The sequence below is a fragment of the Octodon degus genome, unplaced genomic scaffold (genome assembly GCF_000260255.1).
Source record: "Octodon degus isolate 3935 unplaced genomic scaffold, OctDeg1.0 scaffold00029, whole genome shotgun sequence".
Lineage (NCBI taxonomy): Eukaryota > Metazoa > Chordata > Mammalia > Rodentia > Octodontidae > Octodon > Octodon degus.
In genome coordinates this window covers 16,991,457-16,999,935 of record NW_004524605.1, presented here as the reverse complement: position 1 = coordinate 16,999,935, position 8,479 = coordinate 16,991,457, and the positions used below count along the sequence as shown (strand labels likewise).

Genomic DNA, 8,479 nt, shown 5'->3' with positions numbered 1-8,479 from the left:
TCTTCTTGCCTGCATTTTTAAGGCTGATTATATGGGCCTGAATCTAGGCCAAGGCCCATGCCCAAACCAGTGAATGTAGCAAAGAAGATGAAATATACTGAGTGACCAGACAAATTTGTATTCCATGGAGCAATGAAGCATTCATTTTGGTGCTGAAGGGAACATAATTTGTATTCTGGATGGTGGCAAATAAAATAGTAGACCTGATTCCCTGGTTGGAATAAACTATTCCTATCTAAACAGCTTCCTGGGAAAATGTCCAGCCCGGCTTATGAAGTTTATTTAAAGCTGGAGTCATCAGATGGAACAGAAGGGGGAAAAAATACTTAATTTCTGCCTGAGGCCAAAATGAGACTCTCTTATTTATTATCTCTCTTTTGTCTTTCAGGCTTGTTTTAACAAGAGGATCAGGACTGATCAGTAACTCTTATTCCAATGAAAACAAGATTGTGAGCAGTGAGTGGTATTTCTTATTACTCATCAGGTGTAGGACGTGGACTCCTCACAATGCCAAGATGTTAAGCCATAATTCCTTCCTGCAATCTAAGCAAATATCAGCTGACTTCACTCGTTAGTAAGGTACCAAGTGTCTGGATTAATTTTTCTCTATTACAGAACATATAATATATACATGTATTGTCCAATACAATATAGGAACTATTAAGATATACCACTTAAGATGTGTTCTTAGCTGTGAGAAATAGATAATGTACATTCAGAGTGGCTTAAATAATAATTTTTAAAAATGTGTTCATGCTCATAAAAATCAGTCCTAAGGTAGGGCATGTCCATGAATGCTTTTTGAGTGGGTCAACAATATACCGAGACTTGAATTCTGACATTTATGGAAGGATATCCCTTTCCCATCTCTCCTTTGCTGGGAAGTCCCCCAAGAAACATCTACTCACATACATCTGCCAAAATGTGTCACATCCCCTTGAGGCAAAGTGCTGTATATGGGACCCTAACCCTCACCTTCCATGATTAAACCAATCATTAAACTCTCACTGTGAATATCAGTGAGACCTACATCCCCTAATGTACATGGTAGCATATGAGAAAGCAACTGTGTGGACAAAATTAGACTTGTTAAGAAGGAAAAGTAAATGATGAATATTTATTGTGAAGGTAATCAATAGTGCATGCGATCCAGTGATGTCATGCAAATCTCAGCAGGGCTTCCTCTAAATTGCAGGTTATATAGATACTTGAATTCTAAAATCTCATATGTTCTATCACTGCTGAAAAAGTAGGTTCCCACCCTTGGCTAACTTCCCCTCAAGTTATGGATAATATTAAAGAAATGCTGTCCATAGAAATACTTTGGACTCTGGATATGAAACCCACGGCATTATCTTTACAGAGTATGCAGACTGGTTCTCCAATTTGCATAATTATAAACTTCCCTTCAAAGAGTAAACATTGCAGCCAACTTTAAAAAAGCAACTACAAAGCAGCATTAAATATGCATTGCTAATTTGACTTTCTAATCTGTATGGAATCTTTATAAAGACATGCACAACTCCACAGATGCTGTGTGCTTAATGAAACCTTCCACCTGTCTAAAAGAAGTCAACAGGAAAAGAAAAGTTAAATATTAGTTCTTTTAGCTAAAGCATTTGAGTTGATGCTGAAAAATTACCTGTAGGAGTTCATTCCACTAAAACAACTTCAAATTTATTCATCCATGCATTAACTTACAAGCAGATAAGCAGTTGCTTTGGGAAACCAAATAAAGATAACATTTCCTCCTGATGGCTCCACTCAGTTTTAAAAGTCACCTGTAAGCTGGACACCTATTTTGGCAATTATAGGAAGTGATTTAATTGGTGCAAAAAGACTTTCCTGCCCTCCAAATCTCCTATTGATCTGATTCAAATGTCCACAACCCCTGCCTTGGACCTTGATATTCTCAGCTACATTAGCAAATAGCTATCTGGAGGAGGGGCAACATTAAACTTTTATATTCTTCAATTTAAGTTCATCATCAGTGCCAATGATGACTGGGACGTAGACTATATACGTGGTTATGACATAGGGGAATGAAACTCCCAACCTTAAAGGTACCTGGGCCAAGTTGGTGTTCTCTAAAACCAAAGAATGAATTTTAGGAACAACAGAGGTTAAGAACAGGCTATAGTTATTGGGGAAAAGAAAGCTCCTGTCCAAGAGAAGGACAGAAGGGGGGGCTGAGCCAGTTGCTCCTGAAGCTATGTCTTGCAGGGATATTTATAGAGTAAAACCATGTGGCAAGGTGGGTCTAAAATGAGAACACAGGAACTCGTTTGGGTGGGCATGAGGTGAGACAAAACTGTGGTTAACCAATGAGATTACAAACACAATCTCTCAGGTAAAATGGATTAAATCTGGACCTAATGGGAAATCAAGTCACGTGGCAAGCGGACATGAATACAGAGCAGGAGCTTTTCTTGTAGGGTGCTGGGTTGGTGGCTTCCAAGTATCTTTAAGGTGAAAGACTCATTTAGAATATCAATTCTGGATGCCTATCTCTAGGGAGGTATGTTACTGCATTTGTTCATTCTTTTGTCTTGAGATCCAGCTCACAACGGGGGTCTGTCTCTCCCAAAGTTGTAAAGTCATCTTGTCTTCCATACTGTCTCCTTGAGGGCCTAGCCCTGTCTAACTACCTATAATAATTTTATCTAACTCAACTGCCTGCAACAGTTATAGATAGAACTCTTGGAGTTACATAACAAATTACATCTAGAAGTACATGTGTGTATCTCTATGTAACAAAGATTCATGATATCTGTAAATACACAAACACATATTGACATGCAGTCCTAACCTGAGGCTTTCTTTTATACAAACTATTGCATAACCTGCTTTCAATCTCAACAGTACAATACTCAACTTCCATTACAGTGTGAGAGCATATTTTTTTATTGTTGATTAGTACTGCATCTCAGGAATGAATGGTCATTTATTTATCCAATCCCTAGTAAAGGATATTTCTGTAGGTATGTTGTTATTATTTTAAATAACACCAAAACATTCCTGTGTACAAAGATCTTTCTCCACACATATGGTAAAGTCCTTAATCAGTTTCTGGAATCGTGACAGGGTCAGTAAGATAATACTGTGTACAGGAGGGCCATCAAGGGCTGAAGTCATGGCACTGCCTGTGGACAGGTAGAGAACAGGCCCTGCTGGGTGCCCCGGGTCTGCTTGTGAGGCCTTGGGCTCGTCCAGAAAGGAAAGGTTAAATACTGGGAAAAAGAAAATGGGAACAAAGTGTATGAACAAAATAAGAGATCTGGCGTTAACAGAGGCAGTCAGTATGTGTCTGTGTTTACATAAATTATTATCTGTTTGTCCTTTATCCAGACTGTGAGCTCATAGTGGGAGGTGCACACTCTGGTTTAGGTGGTTGGTTTTGTTCGTCAGCATATAGCAAGTACTAAACATTTTACGTGACAATGTATACATTTTCGGAAGTCAAAAAATTAAATGAACTATATAAACAATCTTTCAGGAGGGAATGGGATTTAGAAGTTCCTAAAGAGTACAGTTTCTAAAAAAAAAAAAACTTTTAAAAAAAAGTGTAGTTTCTAAGGATTCTATTCTTTTTCTAATCTTCTTATCCAATACTGAGAATCACTTTTATCTTTTTTATTTATCTTAAAATTTTGTGGGGCTGAGGAGGTAGCTCAGCAGTCTAAGCACTTGCTTGGCAAGTGCAAGGACCCAGGTTCAATCCCTAGTACCACATGCTGTGCCAGCCTCAGAATCCTGGGAACACCATGCCAGGCACAAAACCAGGCATAGTGGCACACAGCTTTAATCCCAACAATGGGGAGGCTGAGATAGGAGGATCACTATGAGTTTGAGCGGCATATTGAGACCCTTTACCAAATAAATAATTAATTTAAAAAATAATTTTATTTCATTTTCTAAACAACATGAGGCCCTACAATTCTATGAAAATCAAAATCAAGCTATACGCAAAAACGTGAATTTAAAAGAATACAATTTTATCGTAAATTCTATCACCAACCGATGTTCTGTAGTGTTGTGCCAGTTTGTCTCAGTTACTTTGGATAACTGAGGGCTTTTTTTCTCTTTCCATTAAAGATATTTATTTGCCTTTTCTATTTCCAAAGATATTTCCTACTCTAGAAATCAAAGTTTTATCTAAGTTTTTTTTTTTAATTTCTATAATTCTTCCCAGACCATTTAGAGTGATTTTAAAGCTTTGAAACTCACCCCTGTACCCATCCCAGAATGACCATGCCAGAGACTCCTGGACTCAAAGCAACTTTGACTTTAAAGTCCTTCTCATAATCCCAAGAAGGAAGAGATACTGACAGTAGGAATTCAAGTGAGGTCTCTGGGCAACTGCCTCAGTGTCACCTGGTAGCACCTTAGAAATGCAGCACCCAGGTCCCACCTGAGACCCATCTAAGAGCCAGAATACGCATTTTCTCAAGACTGTTAGATATTTGGTTAGCATGTCATAGATTCTAAAGAATAATTCCTTGAGATCAATCATTCAAATAGGTTCATATGTCCACATTATCTCTCTACTTAAACTGACAATATGAAGCATATTGCAAAAGAAGAGAAATACTGTATTTGAGTAGTTCCCACCATTATTGAATTAGACAGAAAAGCCTTTTATCTGAATTGGAAAGGAATGCTTTCTATTTAAAAATGTTTATTTACTCTTTAGAAAACTTCATTGCTTTTATAACCGTTTCCCTTTCATTACTTTGCTCAAAATAGAATTTATTCAACATGGCCCAATCATGGTAAAAATGAGAAATGCGATAAACCAAACTTGGCCAGCTGCTCCCCTGGGTGTGCCCCTCTGTTCTCTTCAGGTATCCACTGCACTCAAGTGCTGCTCACCCTTTTCTAGAGCACAGACTCTTCCCAGGATGATGTAGGTATCACCCATTTTTATTTTATGTACATTCACAGATTTGTCCTCATAAGTTATATTCATCTCTCTTACAATTTCCTCTAACGGGCTACAGAGATTTGGTAGCCCATCAGAGGAAATTTCACATGAAGATGAATGAAAAGACAAGACATATTAATTAAATGGTAGGTTGTAATTAAATTTCATCTGAGCAGTGTATAGCTTTTCTAAAGCTCTATGTTAAGAGGGATTCTGAGCCTAGAAATGCAAATTAAAACCACAATGAAAAATCACCCTACGTATTAGAATGACTGCTATCAAAAATACAAAAGATGAGCATTGGCAAGGATGTAAAGGCCCTTGAACACAATTGGTAGGAAGGACATTAGTAGAGCTATTATGGATAACACTAGCCAAGTTGCTCAAAAAATTAAAAATAGGACGACAGCATAATCCAGTAATCCCCTTCCTCCATATATATCCAAAGGAAATTTGACTGAGTGCCAGAGACATCTATGTCCTCATGTTCACTGCAGCATTATCCACAATTACCAAGATATGGAATCAACCTAAATTTGCATCACCAGATAAGAAAACAAGGTAGGGGGAGGTGCACAAGTGCACATGTGTGCATGCACGTGTGTGTCATGGAGTACTCTTTGTCCTTTAAAAACAACATCCTGTCATTTGCAAAGACATTATGTCATGCAGAGTAAGCCAGAAGCGGACAGCTAACACCGTCTGATCTCTTTCAGATGCAGAAACTAAATTCGTGAGCTCACAGACGCAAAGCATAGAATGATGGTTGCCAGAGTCTGGGGATGTAGGAGTTTTGGGGATGTTGGTCAAAAGATATAATGTTCAGATAGAGAAAGACTTGGGCTGGCCAAATAGTTCAACGGATTAAAGCACCTGCAAGGAGGCACAGGGGCCAGAGCTTCGATCCCCGAGCCTGCCATGCCAGTCCCGCCCCCGGGGGCGCGCTGAGATGGCAATTGAGACTGGGCGTGGTGGCGTGCGCCTGTAATCCCAGCTCTTGGGAGGCTGTAAACAGGTGGATCACTTCAAGACCCTAAATACCCTGTAGACCCTTCCCTAGAATAGAAGAGAGAGAGAGAGAGAGAGAGAGAGAGAGAGAGAGAGAGAGAGAGACACTTCAGTCCAAGAGATCTATTGTACACCATGGTACGGTAACTAACAATGTATTATATTTGAAAAGTCACTAACAGTAAATCTGAAGCATTCTCACTCAGAAAATTACTATAAAACAACACATATGCTAGTTAACTTTACTAAGCCCTTCCAAAATGTACACATATTTTAAAACAGCATGGTATACATGATAAAAATATACTGTTTTCATTTATCAGTTAAAATAGTATTAAAAGGAAAAATATTTTGCAATCAATGACAGTCACCATGTATTCAGAAGAACATGAACATATATCTGCTATATAATGTCATACTAATAGATAGTAAACTTTTATATATGTCCTGTGTTTTAGGCTATTTGCATGATATATTATTAGTTATCTATGTGTTACTATATAGCAAGGTACCTAGAAGGTAGCTATTTAAGAGAATATTTTTTTATTTCATCTCTTCTGTGGGCAGGAATCTTTGAGCAGCTAAATTTTGTTGTCTGTCTCAGGGTTTCTCAAGGACATAAGCAAAGCATCAGCTGAGGTTGTGGTCTCTCTCTCAGGATTACTGGCTACATGAGTGCCTCAGGGTCTGTGGCGCTGGTGTTCTCAGCTCCCCACTGGCCATGGGCCAGACATCGGTTCTTAACACTGCCAAGTTGTCCTGTCCCTGAGGGCAGGTATCCAAGAGGCGTGAGACAAAAGGTGAGCTAGAGAGAAGTGACTGTTCTTTGTGACTAGAAAAGGGACAAACTTCTCACCACTTTTCCCTAATGTGTTCATTGACTATCCAGCAATGTGCTCATTCAAGGGACCATGCTGACACAGTGGATTGAGTCCTAGGAAGTAGAAATTTGGGGGATCAGTTCTACAAGCTCCCTGCTGCACCAAGTTAGCCCCACGTTGTCTTTACCTTGACCTTCATGGTGCATACTATGTTATCCCCTTTTTACAAGTGATGAAGCAGGTTGAGTGAAAGAGCAGTTTGACACAACTAATGAAAGCAGATCTGGGACTTAGACACAGTTCTAACTTGATTTTTTAATTTTATTTATTTTTTATTCGTTTATTTATTGAATACAGGGTCTCACTACACAGCTCAGACTTGTAGTGATCCTCCTGTCGCAGCCTCCCCAGCACTGGGATCACAGGCATGCACCACCATGCCTGGATTGGGGGCCAGCATGGCACGAGGCTGGCATGGCATGTGATACCAAGGATCAAACTTGGGTTTGCACTTGCCAGGCAGGTGCTTACACCACTGAGCTATATACCCAGCCCCGAACTTCAAGTTTAAAGTTGATATAATTACCCTTATAGTCTGTTCCTCTCTAGAATTATTCTATAAAACAGTTTGTACTTTACAGAATAATGTAGATAGGAAATGTAGATTTTCAAACTATTTTTACAGTGCACTCATTAACAAAGCTTTTCAGAATACCCGCTTACTATAGGCAAATGTAAATTTATAAAGTGCATCTTAAATGTACACTAAGCTTACTTTTTTAATAAAAATGATTATGACTAGAAGTTCTTTTCTTTAGGTTGCGATGGCTTGTCTTGCGCTCCCCTGAGGTCACTCCATTTTAGAGCCCACCGAGCTGCATCTGTCCATCTGTGACAGCCGCTGGCCCATGGCTCCTAGCGGACAATCAAGTGTGTTGGGTCGAAATGGGATTTGAAGATTCTGCACCTATTTACTAAAAGTTGAGAGGGAATCCTGGCTGCCGGGCTCCTCCTTGTTGCTTTATCAGTGGTAGAAAAGTAAATGAGGCACAGTTTGGGCCATGCCTTCCTGTTCCTCACATCCTCAAGTCTCAGGGGAAGGAGGCAGGCAGGGCTGCCTTTCTGACAGCCCAGCAGCTGTGAGCTCTATGTGGGGTGAAAAGCCTTTCAGCACTGCCTCACAGCTCAGGTGGAAGGACAAAGTGCCCCAGCTGTTCCCAAGAAAGGTTCTCTAATTTATAGACAGCCATTATGTTATTTGTTTTAAAATATTTAAGTGTGTATTTTTTCCCACAATTTTATTGAGAAACAAATAGCAGTGAGACAGTTTCAAATGAAATTGGTAGGACAGTTTCAATAATTAACACATGGCATACATTCTTCCTAGTGGTTAATTGCTGTACAAGATGCAGACTTGATATCCTATTCACAAACACCATTAGAACAAATCCCTCTATTCATTAAGAGAATGTAACTATATATCTATTCTAACCATTATGAATACACAGATACAAAATGGACATTCATCTGTATCCCCTTTTCTTGTTTAGTTCCATTATTTGAATATTATAGGAGTATAAACTTAGCACAATATTCTAAAAGAGTCCAGTAGTCCATAATAGTATTGGGTCTTCCGCTTCACTGGCAGTGTCAGAAATTGTTGACCTGAGTCCCCTACAGCTCAACATAACAGCATGGCTTTACTTCTTATACTTTGTTTTTATAC

At 39.1% G+C, this 8,479-nt stretch overlaps 1 protein-coding gene across 2 annotated transcripts in view; it reads left to right on the top strand.

The window, feature by feature from the left end:
• Positions 1 to 410: 410 nt before the first annotated feature.
• The window catches only part of Atp10b (ATPase phospholipid transporting 10B (putative)), a 224,934-nt gene continuing 216,865 nt past the window's right edge, over positions 411 to 8,479 (top strand). For both annotated transcript variants that reach the window (XM_004629405.2, XM_023713139.1), the window contains exon 1: positions 411 to 456. The gene's annotated coding sequence lies outside the window, so the exon portion shown is untranslated. The remainder of the gene's footprint in view (positions 457 to 8,479) is intronic.